The sequence below is a fragment of the Chelonoidis abingdonii genome, chromosome 2 (genome assembly GCF_003597395.2).
Source record: "Chelonoidis abingdonii isolate Lonesome George chromosome 2, CheloAbing_2.0, whole genome shotgun sequence".
Classification (NCBI taxonomy): domain Eukaryota; kingdom Metazoa; phylum Chordata; order Testudines; family Testudinidae; genus Chelonoidis; species Chelonoidis abingdonii.
In genome coordinates this window covers 178,799,813-178,815,626 of record NC_133770.1, presented here as the reverse complement: position 1 = coordinate 178,815,626, position 15,814 = coordinate 178,799,813, and the positions used below count along the sequence as shown (strand labels likewise).

Here is a 15,814-nt window from a genome sequence, read left to right as displayed (position 1 = left end):
AGGTCCTTCCATGGATTAGTAACAGGTTAAAAGATAAATGGTCAGTTTTCACAGTGGAGAGAGATAAATAGTGCCCCTCACCCCCAGGACCAGTGCTGTTCAACATCTTCATAAATAATCTGGAGAAAAGAATACATAGTAAGGTGGAAAGTTTGCAGATGATACTAAATTACTCAAGACAGCTGGGTTCAAAGCTAGCTGTGAAGAGTTACAAAGGAGTCTCACTAAACTGGGTAACTGGGAAAGAAAATGGCAGATTAAATTCAATGTTGATAAATGCAATGTAATGCATATTGGAAAACATAATCGCAACTATACATACAAAATGATAGTTTCTAAATTAGCTGTTACCACTCAAGAAAGAGACCTTAGAGTCATAGTGGCTACTTCTCTCAAAACATCTGCTCAATGTGTAGCAGCAGTCAAATAAGCAAACAGAATGTTAGGAATCATTAGGAAAGAGATAGATAATAAGACAGAAAATATCATAATACCACAATATAAATTCATTGTACGCCCACACTTTGAACACTGTGTGCAGTTCCGGTCGCCTCATCTCAAAAAAGATATTAAAATTGGAAAAAGTACAGAGAAAGGTGCAACAAAAACGATTAGGGGAACGGAACAGCTTCCATATGAGGAGAGATTATAAAGACTGGGACTGTTCATCTTGGAAAAAAGATGACTGAGGGGAGATATGATAGAGAACTATAAAATAATCAATGGGGAGGAGAAACTGAATAAGGAAGTGTTATTTACCCCTTTATATAACACATGAGCTAGGAGTCATTAAATGAAATTAATATGCAACAGATTTAAAACAAATATAAGGAAGTACTTCTTCACACAACACATAGTCAGCCAAAAGTATAAGTGGATTCAAAAGAGAATTAGATAATTTCATGGAGGTTAGCTCAATCAACAGCTATTAGCCAAGATGGCTAGGGGTGCAATCTCATGCTCTGGTTGTCCCTAAACATCTGATTTCCAGAAGCTGGACTGGATCACAAAAGCTGGATCACTTGATGAAGTAAAAAATAAGATGTGATCCTTACTAGAGTTATAGGCGGCAAAGCTCAGATGTAAATAAAAAACTAAATGTTCTCAAAGATTCATGTAATGATTCTAGTTCAGACCCATTGCAGAGGTAGAGGCAAGTCAAAGTCTGAATCCAAACTTTTCCACAGTTTACAAGCAGGCGTGAATACTTAGGGCATGGCTACGCTTGCAGATGTAGAGTGCCAGGAGTTAAACTAGCCCTCAGAGACAGCAGCAGGGAAAGCACTGCCATGTGTTTACATTGTCAGCTGCAAGCGCAGTGGCATGCCCACATTAGCAGCTCTTGCAACGACATGGAGAGCAGTGCATTGTGCTAGCTATCCCAGTATGCAAGTGGCTGCAGTGTGCTTTTCAAATTGGGTGGTGTGGAATGTGACAGGGAGCGTGTTGCGTTTATGTGGGTGGAGAGACTGTGTTTTGGGGAGCAGAGAGTGTGTCAGCATGCTGTCTTGTAAGTTTAGACAGCAGCAGGGGAAACCAGACATCAGCCCCCCGCCCCCCTCCCCCCCACAGCTGCCTCAGCAGCAGCAGCAGCATTCCAAAGTAATGGTTTGCTTTGTCCCGGAGCAGATAAGCATGCCGGTTGTCAGAAATGGTGCTTTGAAAGGGGATATCCGCATGCCTGCAGCTGAGTTCAGAACAATGACCAGAGCGGCCACTTGACTTCAAGGGATTATCAGACGTTTCCAGAGGCCAATCACAGCGCAATAATGCAACATGTCATTCACACTGACATCTGGGCATTTCAGCCAGGGCACAGCAAGCTTTATGCTTCTTGTGGAGGGGGATTACCAGGAGTGCTCCAGCTGCAGAGTCCAGGCACTCTAAGTGTCTTGCCAGTGTGGACGCCTCAGGCGTTAGGAAGCCCCAGGCTGATTTAATGCGCTCTAACTTGCAAGTTTAGCCAAGGCCTTAGCAAACATGATAGAAGAACTTACAGCAAATTCATTTAAGACCTAATCCTGAAATACTTAGGTATATGCTTGAGTAGTCCCACTGATATCAGTGGAACTATTCACATGCTTAAAAGTTAAGCACATATATACATGTTTGCAGGTTCAGAGCTTTAATGTTTAAGCCTGGGCTCATTTAACATTTCTCTCTTTATGGAAGTTTTTCTTGGAGGCAACGGAAAATGTACAGGAATTTGTTTGCACTGACATTGAGAAAAATACTACTGGAGATCAAGCTGAGTACAACTAAATTGTTATGGTTTTCCACCACAAATGATATACCATTGCAGTCAGTGCTGAAGTCTATTTACCATAGTTTAAACTCTCACACAACATAAGTCTCTACAAAGCATTCAAACAGAACGAGTTTGCAGAGAAACACTCCATTATTAGGAGTTCACAGGTAGAATACATCATTCACCAAGGGCAAATTGGTCTGCAGAAAAATTGCAAAAACACAACAAAAACCCTCTAAAAGGTAAATATCTATAAAATTTCACACTTGATTACCCAGTAGCTGTAACTGCTGACAACTTACTACGGTTTACATCAGTTCCCAAGGGTCTCAAGCCACTGCTGACTGAACAGATTACAGTGATCTATTGTTAGTATAAGCCCCTAGGTAGGCATTATCCTACTGTTAAAAAAACAAAACAAAAAACTATAGAACTGTAATTCCACTGAACCCTTTATCTCTTCAAACCTGTCTTTTGACATATACAATAGCCATTTCTGCACTGCTGACAATGGATACTTGTTTCTGCTGCAGTGTTTTAACAAACACCAGGATATACATGAAAAGAAGAATGAGTAACTGAATACAGCAAATGTGGTGGGGTGTATTGATCCAATTCTTGGGCCACATCTACACTATGGGATAATATCGAATTAGCTAAAATCGGTTTTATAAAACTGATATTATAAATTCGATTTCATGCTGCCACGCTAGGCACAGTAATTCGGCGTTGTGTGTCCCTGGTCCGAGGCTAGCATCGATTTCTGAAGCGTTGCATTGTGGGTAGCTCTTCCGTAGCTATCCCATAGTTCCCGCAGTCTCCCCCGCCCCTTGGAATTCTGGGTTGAATCATTATTGTCGTGGGTGGTTCTGGGTAAATGTCGTCAGTCATTCCTTCCTCCGGGAAAACATCAGCTGACAATCCTTTCGCCCACACAAAACACAAGAGAGAGATTCTTATATCCTGCGCATCTTTAATTACTTCATGACACAAATGGGCAGCGCCACTGCCGTACCTGGGACAAAATCCAGGGGAAGAGTTGGGGGAGGAGATAGCAACGTTGCGTTGTTGCAGGGGACAGCCCCTGTGCAGATACTCGACCTCGGAGCAGCTGTGCTCTGATACACTGGTCTACTCCATCACACTTGCCACTATATTCTAGGCAGGACTGACTCTATATTTTTAGAACCATAAGGAGGGATTGACTCAGTTGAAAGTGAGTTCATCGCCAAATTTTGAGCTTTCCTAACCATTAGCCCAAAGACCGCCCTCACGCCCGACTTAGACCCCGATTCAGCCAGGGGCAGCTCTTGACTAGCAGGCGGACAGTAAGAGGAGGAGAGAGAACATCCACTCCTACTTGCCAGTTTTAATCCTGCTAGTAGACGTGTTACTACCCGAACGACGGTAAGCCACTTCTCTCTGCTATTCATTTGCAAAAGCAGAGTGAATGCTGCTTGTGGTGGTGCCTGAGTACGCCCCCCTCTTCGCCTCTCCGCTCCCGGCATCCAGTACACACGGTGCCAGAAAAAAAAAAAAGCTTGAAGGGCTTCCATGGTTCTGCCCGTGCTCTGGCGTCTCCAGGGCACTCCAGGGACAAACGCGCAAAAAAGGGTATCTGCACAGGGGGCTGTCCCCTGCGAACAACGCAATACGTTGCTGATCTCCTCCCCCACTCTTCCTGGGATTATTGTCACCGGTGGCAGTGTCCTGCCCATTCTGTGTCATGAAAGTAATTAAAGATGCCAGAGATATAAGAAACTACTTGAGATGTTTAGTGAGATAGAAATTGGCAGGGCTGGAAGCGCGCCTCCCAGGCCGCGATGATGTTGCATGTCAGGATCTAGGTGTAGCGGTGTGGGGGAGAGCCGCGTGCTGACTCGCTATGACGAGTCTCAGGCAGTACAAGAAGTTTCTTACACAGGAATAGGGAGGTAAGGCGTCTGAGCCTGCGCCAAGATTTGCTATGATGAAGCTGGGTTATAGCCGTTCTGTCCTACTCTTTCTGGGAGTATTAGGAAGGTGTGGCTCGATGTCGCCCATGTGGAGATATTCATGGGCCGGTTCTAGTCTGGGATTGCCTGTTTAAGGCACCGGGAGAGGCGAAGGGAGAGGCAAGCCGAGATACTGTGACTTACTGCTGGGCACGCGTCTACCTAGTAGCATTCAGTGAGGTTCAGTGGGTGATCATGAGAGGTAGTCAAGGATGTTCTTTTCTCTTTTTTTTGTTCACGTGGTGGGGGGGGGGGGGGGAAAACTGATGAGAGCTGTTCCCTGGACCGCAGTCACTGTGTCTTGAACTCCAGCTTCGCGGAGCTCAGCCAATGAATGCAAATACTTTTCAAGAGAGCTGCTGTGAGACTGTGTGGATAGCTGGCGGCTCAGTAGTGTACTCCCCGACAGAGAGTAGCGCTAAATTCGATATTAACATATCGGATACGGTTATGTGGACGCGAAAATTGACGTTATTGGCCTCGGCGGTATCCACAGTGCACCACTGACCGCTCTGGACAGCAATCTGAACTCGGATGCAGCGGGCAGGTAAAACAGGAAAAAAGCCCCGCGAACTTTGAATTACATTTCCTGTTTGCCCAGCGTGGAGCTCTGATCAGCACGGGTGGCGTATGCAGTCTCAAATCCAAAAAAAGTCCAGCATGGACCGACGGAGATACTAATCTGATCTAATAGCGTATGGGGAGACAAATCTGTTGTATCAGAGCTCGGTTTACAGAAACACAAAATGCCAAAGCGTTTGAAAAAAAATTCCAGGATACACAGCGCGCATGACAAGCGTAACAGAAAGCCAGAGACTCAAATGGACGCTCATGGATGAGGGGTACTGAGGCCTCCAGCTATCCACAGTCCACAGCAGTCTCTTGAAAAGTATTTGCATTCTTGCTGAGCTCCCACTGTCTGTAGGTTCAAACACAGTGTCTGCGTGGTTCAGGGAACAGCTCCTCAGAAATCGATTTAAAGAGCCCTTTATATCGATATAAAGGGCATTGTAGTGTGGATGGGTACAGCGTTAAATCGATTTAACGCTCTTTAAATCGATTTAAACGCGTAGTGTAGACCAGGCCTTGGAGTGGAATGGAAGGAGTTAATCCTTCTGCTGGCTGCAGTTGTTTGTAACCAGTGTGAAAGACAGGAGATGTCTTGTCTATGACCAAGACAAGAAACAAAACGCAAGCCTGTTATTCACTTTGGGGAGGCTAGGGGATGAGAAAGATCGGTTTAGGATTCTCCATAGTTCTGAACTGGGACAAGGAGAAATGCCCAGAGGGAACTGGGGGCAAGATCCCAGAAAAGGGCTATTGGGAGACTTAGGAGAGAAACAGGAGAAGCAGGACATTCAGAATCTCCCAGCAAGGTTCTAAAGAAATTACAGACATGAGAGAGCAAGTGTGTGTGTGCATATGGCTGAGAGCCCAAGAGAACTAGTACCTGAAGCCCTAACACAAGGGTAATTGGGAAGGAAGCCTGGGAAAGAGAGTAAATGGACTTCTTGACACAGGGGAAATTAAGATTTAAGAAGAACTAAAACGACCTAGGATACCCTGCTCTAATGTCAAGTGCTGAGTACCTATGTTCCAATAAACAGCCCAAAGAAAGAGGAAATACGCTGCAACATATGGAGGGGGTACCCTTTGTAGTACCAACAAAGAGGAAATTAAGATGCTGACATTCAGACACAGAGTCAGGGTAAGTCAATCATCACACACAACCTGAAGTGAGTCTGAGAGAAACTTCAAAATAAGTTGTGTTATATACAAGCAACTAATAGATTAACACTTGTCCTGTTGAAGACAATAGCAAAATTCCCATTGATTTCAATGGATGCAGGAGCAGGACCCAAACTAATGCAGTAACAGGAATCAGACAATTTAATTACAGTTCCCTTTTCCTTAGGTGTGGAGAGCACAACAGTCTCATTATATGGCTGTAAAACATACGTAACCAAATTCTGTTGCTATTCCTGTTTGAAACTAGGTAATTCACACATGATTTATATAATAATAATTATACTCCTTTGATTAAGCAAATAAAAACAAAATAGGTCAAAATATAAAATTTCATGGCCTTTAGGCAAAACTGCAGCAGTTCAAATGACTTCACTTTCACTAAAATGAAATCACTTCCTTTTCCAAACACTTTAGGTTTTAGTCCAGGGAGTTTCTTAGATAATGGCAATCCTCGAGAAACAAATTTATTGGGAAAATAAGAAACCCAGGGGGTTAAGCAATCTACTTTATAAATGTCGTGGCAAAAGGGAGGATTGGCTTTGCCAAACATTAAGCACTATTACAAAAAACAGTCGGACTAGAAACCTGATGGATAACACCAAATCCTAAATAGCACTCCGTAAAAATAGAACAGACTAGGCATTTAACCTGTTATCTCCCCATTGAAAATTTCTGCAATATTAAGCTTTTAACCTTTTTCCTTCAATCTAGTTTCCTTATTTTAATATCTGAATTTCAAGTTTTATTTTGACTATCATTGAAGGGGTTTCTCCATCCTCAGTATTCAAAAAAAGTTCCCAAATTTCTTCACATCAGTCAATAGTTTGAAGGGAGTCACTCCCCTTCTGCCACTTTGCTATGGTAATTCTAGAAGGACTAGGAGATGAGTGATCAGTTCTGTAGGACTTTTATAAGACACAATTTTCAGGACAATCTAGTAAAAATACTAGGACAGATATTTGGATCTAAACATGAGATAATGAAAGACTTTAACAGATATCATCAACTGATATGAAAAAAGATGGAGAAGAGTAGGAGAGTATCAATCCCAATATGAGATCAAGACCACAAAGTTGAAGAAAGTGACTAGTAGCAAGCCTCCTCAATACAGCATTAGGGATTTACACAGACCAATTTAGAATTGTGTGTTTGCATATATACCAAGTATTTTTATTTAAATTGTAAAACAAGGTTTATAAGATTTCTGTTTAAAAGAATGATCTTCATAAATAAAATCCAAAAAAAGAAGAAAAATGGGTAATCCACATTTTCTGTTATATTTGAATAATAAACCCTGATTAAGAGGTCAACCCAATGCTAAATTGAGTCAACCAGACAATCCACTTTATGGACTATTTATTGAAAAGGCATCAAACTTTGTCTGAGAAAGAAAACTATTGACTTGGTTGAAAAATTCACACTCACAACTTTGAGAAAGGTGTGGGTTGATGCTACAGTATTACCTATCATATATTCTATATTTCTATATTGCACGTTCACAATATTTGATTTTCTTAATAAACATGATTTTTTCCCTTGGATAAGAAATGCATTGTTGAATGGACTTATGCAAGTGTCTTTAAATAATATGTGGTACATCACTTTTGAATGAAAATCTGATATTTTCCTGCTGTCTTCTGACCACCAGCTAAAAGGTGAAAGCAAACCTGAAGAATGAATTTCAGTGCAGTTGAGTATCATGCATGACATCACGAGGGAGATCTTGGGCAGATAAACCCAGAAACAGAATGAGAATCACACAAAAACAAGATCTCCATGTGTCCTATAAATACCGAGCACACAGAGACTCTACATTAGTCTCCAACGGAGGTCCCCTTGGTGACTTCAGAATGATGAGCACCCAAAGAACCTAGGCAGGCAGCAAAAAAAGCCAGCAGATGGTTCTAAATGAGAATAAAGACAGGTGACTAACTAGTCTGAGAGGAATAAAAGTAAAACTGGAACACTGCCATGGTGTTATCATTTTTTGTAGAGCCACCTGGAGGTGTTGCAGACTTATCTCTGAATGCCAAAAATGCATAGTGCCCATCTGGCTAACCCTAATAAATTTCCTTCCTTCATTACGAGACTATAAAAGAATAGAATTCCCTTAGCTCTACTCACATGCTTTCAGCAGATCTATTTGTTTAAAATATTTATATGGGTCAGGCAGGGCTTCACAACAATTTCCTTTAAGTACAACAATGCCATAAGTTCACATTTGGAAGCACATACCATATCAGTAGCAATAATAACTAGTAACTGTAGGAAGCATCAACACTATTTTTTTAAAACACAGAATTTTGGATTTATATTTCCAAAATGATTTTAGGAGGATATGGTTAGCTAGTCAAAAGACTAATGGTAATTCCCTGCACTACTACATAGGATGCACAGCTGAGGAAATCTGCCACATTTATGAAGGAGGATGGACCATGTACAAACCAAGGGAAGAATGAGTCCATAAGAATGTATTGTTACTCAGTTCTCTACATTCCCTGCCTCCTATAAATCTTAGAAGAACTGACTGTACAATTTAAAACTATATATTTCTCCTAAGCAGTTTTCACTTGTGCAACTGACACTCACATAGAAGATGGCCATAAACGTCATTGATCTTAATGAATGGTGGGTGTTGCTTTTCCACAAAGATAAATGTATTTTTCAACAAATTTTTCTTGTGTGTTGGACACATATAGATTTTTCACTGACTTTAAGCATGTGCTGTATGCCCTCTCTTTCCATTATATTTATGACCACTGCAAGGATGTTTCTAATCGTAATTACTGCTGGAGTTCCCGTAGGTCTTCCTGAGAGTATCCGGCAAAGTAAATCTTTACAATATGTAGTCTTGTTCTATAAAGGTGTCTGGTTATTAGAGCCCCCTTTCCCAATATCAGCCATACATCTGCTTTCTGGGTAAAATGTTAAGTTTAGGGCCTTCTCCTGCTTAAATCAATGTCAAAACTCCCATTGACTTCAGTAATGCATGGTCACGTTCTTAGTACGTTAATAATAAAAGAATGCCCTTGTTCCCTAACTCAGATATATTATTTTGGCACTAGAGGACGCAAAGATACCAGGGGCGGACAAGTCCCATTAATTAAATCACACATCAACCAAATTATCTACAAGAGCAGGTCACAAATGGATTTTTGTGGGGTGGTTGGTTTCGTTTGTTTTTTCTCCCAAAATGGCTTTCATTTTCATCAAAAGTTTACTACAATTGTTTGGATTTTCATTGAAAACCCCAAACCTGAAAATGTTTCAGATTTTGGTGCCAAACCCCGCCCTCCCCTTCTCCCCACCAAAAAAATATGGTGGGGCGAGGGGGAATGGCTGGGCAACTCCACAGAGATGACTTTTCCACCTGGGACAAATTACTTTTCTGAAAGGGGGAATAACTAATGCTTAAGCTGTAGTGAATTTGTCCCATTAACTAATTAAGGTAACAATCATCATAATAATAGATATTTCAGTTACTCAATTATTTTCATGTGTTAATTCCAAAGCACTTTATAAAGGAAGGTAAGTATCATTGGGGGAAATTTTCCAAGGCACAAAGGGCAGTTAGGCGCATGACTCCTATCCCAATGGAAATTGAATGCCTAACTTCCATTTGTGCCTTTGAAAATCTCCTCTGTTATCTCCATCTCACAGCTGGAGAAACCAAAGCACGGGAAGGTGAAAAAATTTGCCAAGGTAACACATTAGGTTACTGATAGAGGCCAGAATAGAACACAGCTCCCCTTACTCCTACTATCCGGTCCATTTGGCCACATTGCCTCAAGGTAGTCTCAAGGTAATACTTATAGCTCACTTCAGCACCTGCTAAAGCCCCAGTGAATTAAACAATTAAATAAAACAATATATTGCTGTTTTGTTTTATCCTCATCTAACACCCAAATATTCTCCTGAAGGAAAGCACTCAAGTTGTCCCTTACTTCTCTATCCTATGCCTGACAGAAACAGAATTTTCAATTTAAAAAAGTTCATAATTTGCACTAAAGCATAAAAGCAAGTGAGAAATTAATAATTTGCCTGCCCTGCCCACTTCCTAAAAGCACATGCAGAACTAGGACCGATATAAGCTAATGAATCAGAATTCATAGAAAGAAGAGAGCAATTAAGTCACCTAATCTATCCTTCCTGCTAGTCCTAAATTGTTCCCTAAAGTAGGGGTTCTCAACCTTTTTCCTTCTGAGACCCTCCCACAACATGCTATAAAAATTCCATGGCCCACCTGTGCCACAACAACTGTTTTTCAGTAAATTAAAAGCCAGGGCCAGCATTAGGGGGTAGCAAGCTGAGCAATTGCTCAGGTCCGCATGCTGAAGGGGCCCCATGAAGCTAAGTTACTCGTCAGTGGGGCAGCAGATCTCAGGATTCGGCTTTCTGCCCTGGGTCCCAGTGAATCTAATGCTGGCCCTGCTCTCTGGTTTATTTTGACTGACTCCCAGAAACCTAGTCGCAGCCCCAGGTGGGCTCAGACCCCTGGAGAGAACCGCTGTCCTAAAGCTTGTGAAAATATATTTATGTTATCACATCCCGCCCCCCAAATCACTGCAAATGCTAGACATTCACATATCATAGTGGTTAGTGTTAATGTCTTTTTATTTTGAAAGATAATGTCTTCCTCAGAAATAGCATATGTTCCATGCTATATGGCAGTTAAGATTTTTTTTTAAAGTTGTCTCCTTAATTCAAACCAAACTACTCATCTTCCAAATGTGGTGTTATGTTGCTCAAGATAATCTAAATAAGAAACAGAAAAAAAAGATTACAGCACTATGCAGAATAAATGTAACCTGCTCTCTGGTGAATGCACGCACAATACAATGGGCATTTTGTATTAGGGGACTTCCTTTTTACTCTTAGGCAAGAACATCACAGTATAAGTTATATTTAACTATCAGCATTACTGTTTATAGTATGTATGTTGTTGCTTTGCTCTTGGATAAAGGTTAACAAAACAGGGAACCATTTCAGCATCTTGAGACACGTCTCTTGGTTTGGAGTTGTTGTTTTCTTGAGAGGTCAGATCTAAGTTCAGTATGGAAAATTCCTAACTATTAATAAGTGGTCCAGAGTAAAGTCACATTATTTAGCTGCCTCGTCCTTTAGCATAAAATAGCTCCTTGTGTCAGTGAAATATTGCCACATGTGACTTAATAGTCTCCCCGGTTAATATTTAATCAGCAAGCAATACAAAAATAGATGTAGACATACACTAACCTAAATTTAAAGTAGGCAGAACCATACGATATTTCCAGCTATGTTGTAAAATCATAGGAATATAGATATGTTCCATTTTGAGTTGCCAGCCATTATTCCACCTACACAGATTGTATTTTCACCAGAAAAGAAATTAATCAGCAAAGCAAAAGCTTGCCCTTAATTAAATCACATGTATAAGGGCCTCATCGAAAGCCCACTACAATGAATGAAAAGACTATTATCTCAATTAAACTTTTAAAACACCACTGAATTCTATCATCTATTCAATTTTTATTCACACTAATTTTTTGCATTTGGATTTTCATTAATGGTGACATAGGTTAAGAATCAAGACGTCATCTAGTTTCAGAACCTTAAAAATAGGGGAGATTCAGTCTCATTGCTGTATTTCTGTGAGTTCATCAGTTCTTGACATGGCTACTGGTTACTTAGGCTAAGTCTACACTACCATGGGATCAACGCTGCTGTAATCAATGCACCAAGAGTTGATTTAGCAGGTCTAGTGAAGACCCACTAAATTGACAACAGAGCACTCTCCGGTAGACTCCAGTACACTCCGCCAGGAGTGAGAAGAGTAAGGTAAGTCAATGGGAGAGCATTTCCCGTCGACCACCGCGGTGTAGACACTGCAGTAAGTCAACCTAAGCTACGTCGACTCCAGCCACATTATTCATGTAGCTGGAGTAGCATAACTTAGGTCGACTTACCGTGGTAGTGGACATAGCCTTAAGGTCTGAACCAATGCCTATTCAAGTCAACACAAAGGCTCTCATTGACTTGAATAGGAATTGGATTGAAACTCTAGTCAAATCTCTATTTAGATATTCAGCACCACCAGTATCTGTTACCACCCAGCAGACAACAGTGTCAAAGCCTAATGAGCATTGCATAGGAAATTCACACAAAAACACTGTTGTCTCTTAAATGAAACAAGAGACTTAGCTAGGTGAGCACAGCAATTGTCAACTTGTAACAGAAACGACCTTGTTGTTGTCTAAAACCTTTTATTCCATCTACAGAAGGCCATGATCTAAAGTGAAAAAAAGCTGTTTAAATATAGTTCCACCAAAACTTTATAAAACTGTTTGGCTGACCAGTGTGCGTCTCCTCGCACTCCAGGAGAATATGAAAAATGTTGAGTGGAAAAGAATGTCTTCTCTGTTGTATTGTCTCTCTCTCCTCATGATATATGGATGACTGTCAACTGGAACTCCAGAAAGGGTTGGAGGTGGAGCTAGAGCAAGGGTAAAAAACAGATGAGATGCTTCTTTCATCCGAGTACCCAGAGCACCAAGTGAAAAACTCAGGAGATAATACTGCTACATCCTGTATTATGTCACTCCTGCTCTTCTCTTCAGCATCTACTCAGAAGAACAGAAGCCAATGGCTATGCAGCTGCAGTAAGGACAATACTGCCAGACAGACAGGCACTAGCAGAGAAGCAGCTGTTCCTAAAGGTTCCTGTCTCCATGAAGGAGGCAAGTGCTTTCATCAGAGATTCTTGAGATCCACAATGATAAAAAGTGAAGTGACTTCCAGACTCTGTTTCCCCCAATCCTCATCTCATGGCAAAGAGAATAGTGGTAGGAAAATTCTGAAAGAACCTTGCACTATTTTTCTCCTACTTAGCCCTCTGTCACAGAGTCATGGGTCTGATGCTCTGGAACTGCTCTCTATGAAGCCAGACAGGACTCTGGGTTAGAGCGACACCCCTCAGGGCATGCTGTCCAGGGCAAGAAGCCTTTTCGGCTATGGCCTTCCTGGATCTGACCTCAGAGCATTCAGCACCCCTGTTCTCACCATGCACTTCCTGCAGCAGGTTCACCTAGATGGGACCCCTAGGGAAACTGGAAGGGCCCTGCACCCCAACTTTGCAGTCAGCAGTGACTCTCAGCCACCATGTAAAACAAACGGTTTATTAGTTGATAGGAACACAGTGTAGAACATAGCCTGTTAGAACAAAAAGCAGGAACATTCACCAAAGACCATCTTGGGGGGACCCAGGGCCTGGAGCCCCCTGGGCGCCCCCTGTGATTCCCCAACAGGATACTGACCCACTTCCAGAGGCCCAACCTCCAACACGCCCATTGCTTCTCTTCCAGTCTTTTTCTTGCTTCCTGGGCAATGTGTCACCTGGTCGCATCCACCTCCTGGTTCTCAGGTTACGAACGGCACCATCTATTGCTTACATGCAGGCAGCTTGAGCAGCCTCACCTGCCTCTGGGGGTCTCAGCAAAGGTCACGCACCCTTATTTCCACTACCTAGGCATTGGTGTAACATACCAGGAAACTGAGGTACAGGCAGTATTCATGCAAAACAGTAAGACTCACATACACACAACACAACAAGAGAAAAAAACCCTTCATCACACCCTTTCCTGAGAGTGTTTCTGCATGCAGAGGTGATCCAGCCCAATATTAAGGCCTTCTTTAAAAAGTGTGTTAGAAACTAATTATACTGAAACCAGGTTTAAACAGTTTTTAAACTCAGCTCCTAGCCCACTGTATATGAGGCTGTGGAACAATGTTGAGTAAGGTGTAGATGAGCTACACACTATTGCTTAGGAATCATGAATGATTCCCGTAAGTTCATCCAGCTATGGTTGTTGCTATGATAGTCTGTATGACTCACCTAGTTTTTAACATGCTGTTGGTTCACCCTCTGCTTAATAGAAGTCCATGTAGCTGAAACATTTAGAGTGGTGCCCATAACTTGTACTAAACAAATATATAGTCATAATTTTTAAATTAAATTTACTTCGACTTTTTTTTAACATAATACAAGAAGGCGTTAGTGTTTTAGCATAATTCCCCATTTTTGATAGTGTGCCTCTTTTCTGTTGACTCAGTAAATTGAAAACTAATGCAATACTAGGTATGTCTTCTCTCATCAACATGGGAGTAATTCAGGCTTTTGTCTTCCATTTCTTCTAATGGGAGATACAAGCATAAAGAGCTCTCTATTCCACAAGGAGAAAAATCGAACCTGATGACTTACACAAATAGTGTATATACACAGTATGCTGAAGCAAAGTGGATCTATTTAAAGAGTCTCTATTGTAATTCATATTCCATCCCAAACTGCTAAACAGGCAGAGAAAACACCTTTACAAGGGCAAATGTATTAATCCAAAGTGCAGTAGTCAGTGGTATATTGTAGGAGATAAGCAAGACAGGTTTTCCAACTGAGAGTTCATTCCACTTCCTTCCACCAGTATCAGAAGTTGGAAACATATAAAGATTCACAAGAGTAAAATGGCTCTGTCAACAAGGCTCGAATAATCACAATAACTATTTCAATAAAGTTAGTCTCATTGCAATAAAAAACTTCACAAGGCAAGATAAAAAGAAAATGAGATTCTACTGCTGCACGTTTCCAGTTTGTTTTCTTTTATTTCAGTCTTTTTAGTAAACTTATTTATCATATTTCTCAACTACTCAGTTCATATTTCATTAGAACCTGCAATTTACAACAGGTTGGTGGGTGGTTGTACCTCCACAGAGCCCCATTGACTTTAATAACACTCTGAACCAGTTGAGTCTTCCTGTATGTTGTAAATTGCAAGATCAAGGCCTTAATATTCACTTTTTAAAAATAATTAAAAAAATATATCTTCATGCATTGTGTAAGCAATTTCCCATGAGCAAAATATAACAATTTCCCATAAAATATTCCCCAGTTTTAAACTCTGATGGGGAAAACACAGTTACCAAAGATAGAGTAGCAGTGTTATAAATATTCTGTTTGGATTATTGAAATATTTGTCATATTTGCATTAAAGAAACTCCAGAATTACACTTCTGGCCTATCTAGGGAGGATAAAAACTATAATAAGAAATACGATTTTCTTCAAATCAGAGAGTTCCCAAGTGGAAGTCATAACGTGGTGCTAGAAATTACGCTGCTGAGAAAAGGTCCATCGGGCATTTTATAAAATTATTTGAAGTAAAGTTCCATCTACACTATTAAACACAGACCAAGATGTAATATGAATTGGTCTTATCTGGATCAATGGGACCAAGTCTTGTTCTAATTACATGAAGCAACTGTATATTTCTTCTAAAACAAGTCAAGGCTAGAGCATAGTGTGGTCTCATTCCTCCATGCAAGCTCAAACTAGTCATGACAATATTGTTTTTAAACATGTTTGAACACTATCAAACTTAACACGTTAAAGGGGTCTTATATCTTCTTAGTTTTCTCAAAGCAGGGCCAACCCAAAGATGTGTGAGGTCCCAACCAACACAGAGAAAGATTATAAGAAATAGGGCCACAAGTTGTTGGTCCTTCTGGTCCTCTGTCAAAGAGTATAGAAAAGTCTGAAGTAATTGCAATACAAATAATAATAATAAGTTTCCTCTACCTTTGTACCCGCTATTGGAAAAAGATAATACATCTAAACACATGAGTTCCAAGACTCCCAAAATAGATGCTTATCTTATTTGTCTGTAATGCTAGTCCTGCATCAAACCCTATAGGGCTTGACAACACTGATTTGCTTCCTCCAGGAACAGCACAGAGAATCAAACACCCTAGAAGAACTTTTGCTTGAAAAGATTCCAGAAAACAACACACTTAAATCAT

General features: G+C 40.9%; 1 protein-coding gene across 3 annotated transcripts in view; it reads right to left on the bottom strand.

Annotated features, from left to right (window-relative positions):
• Positions 1-15,814, bottom strand: part of FARS2 (phenylalanyl-tRNA synthetase 2, mitochondrial) — a 407,483-nt gene that overhangs the window by 381,171 nt on the left and 10,498 nt on the right. The window lies entirely within an intron of this gene.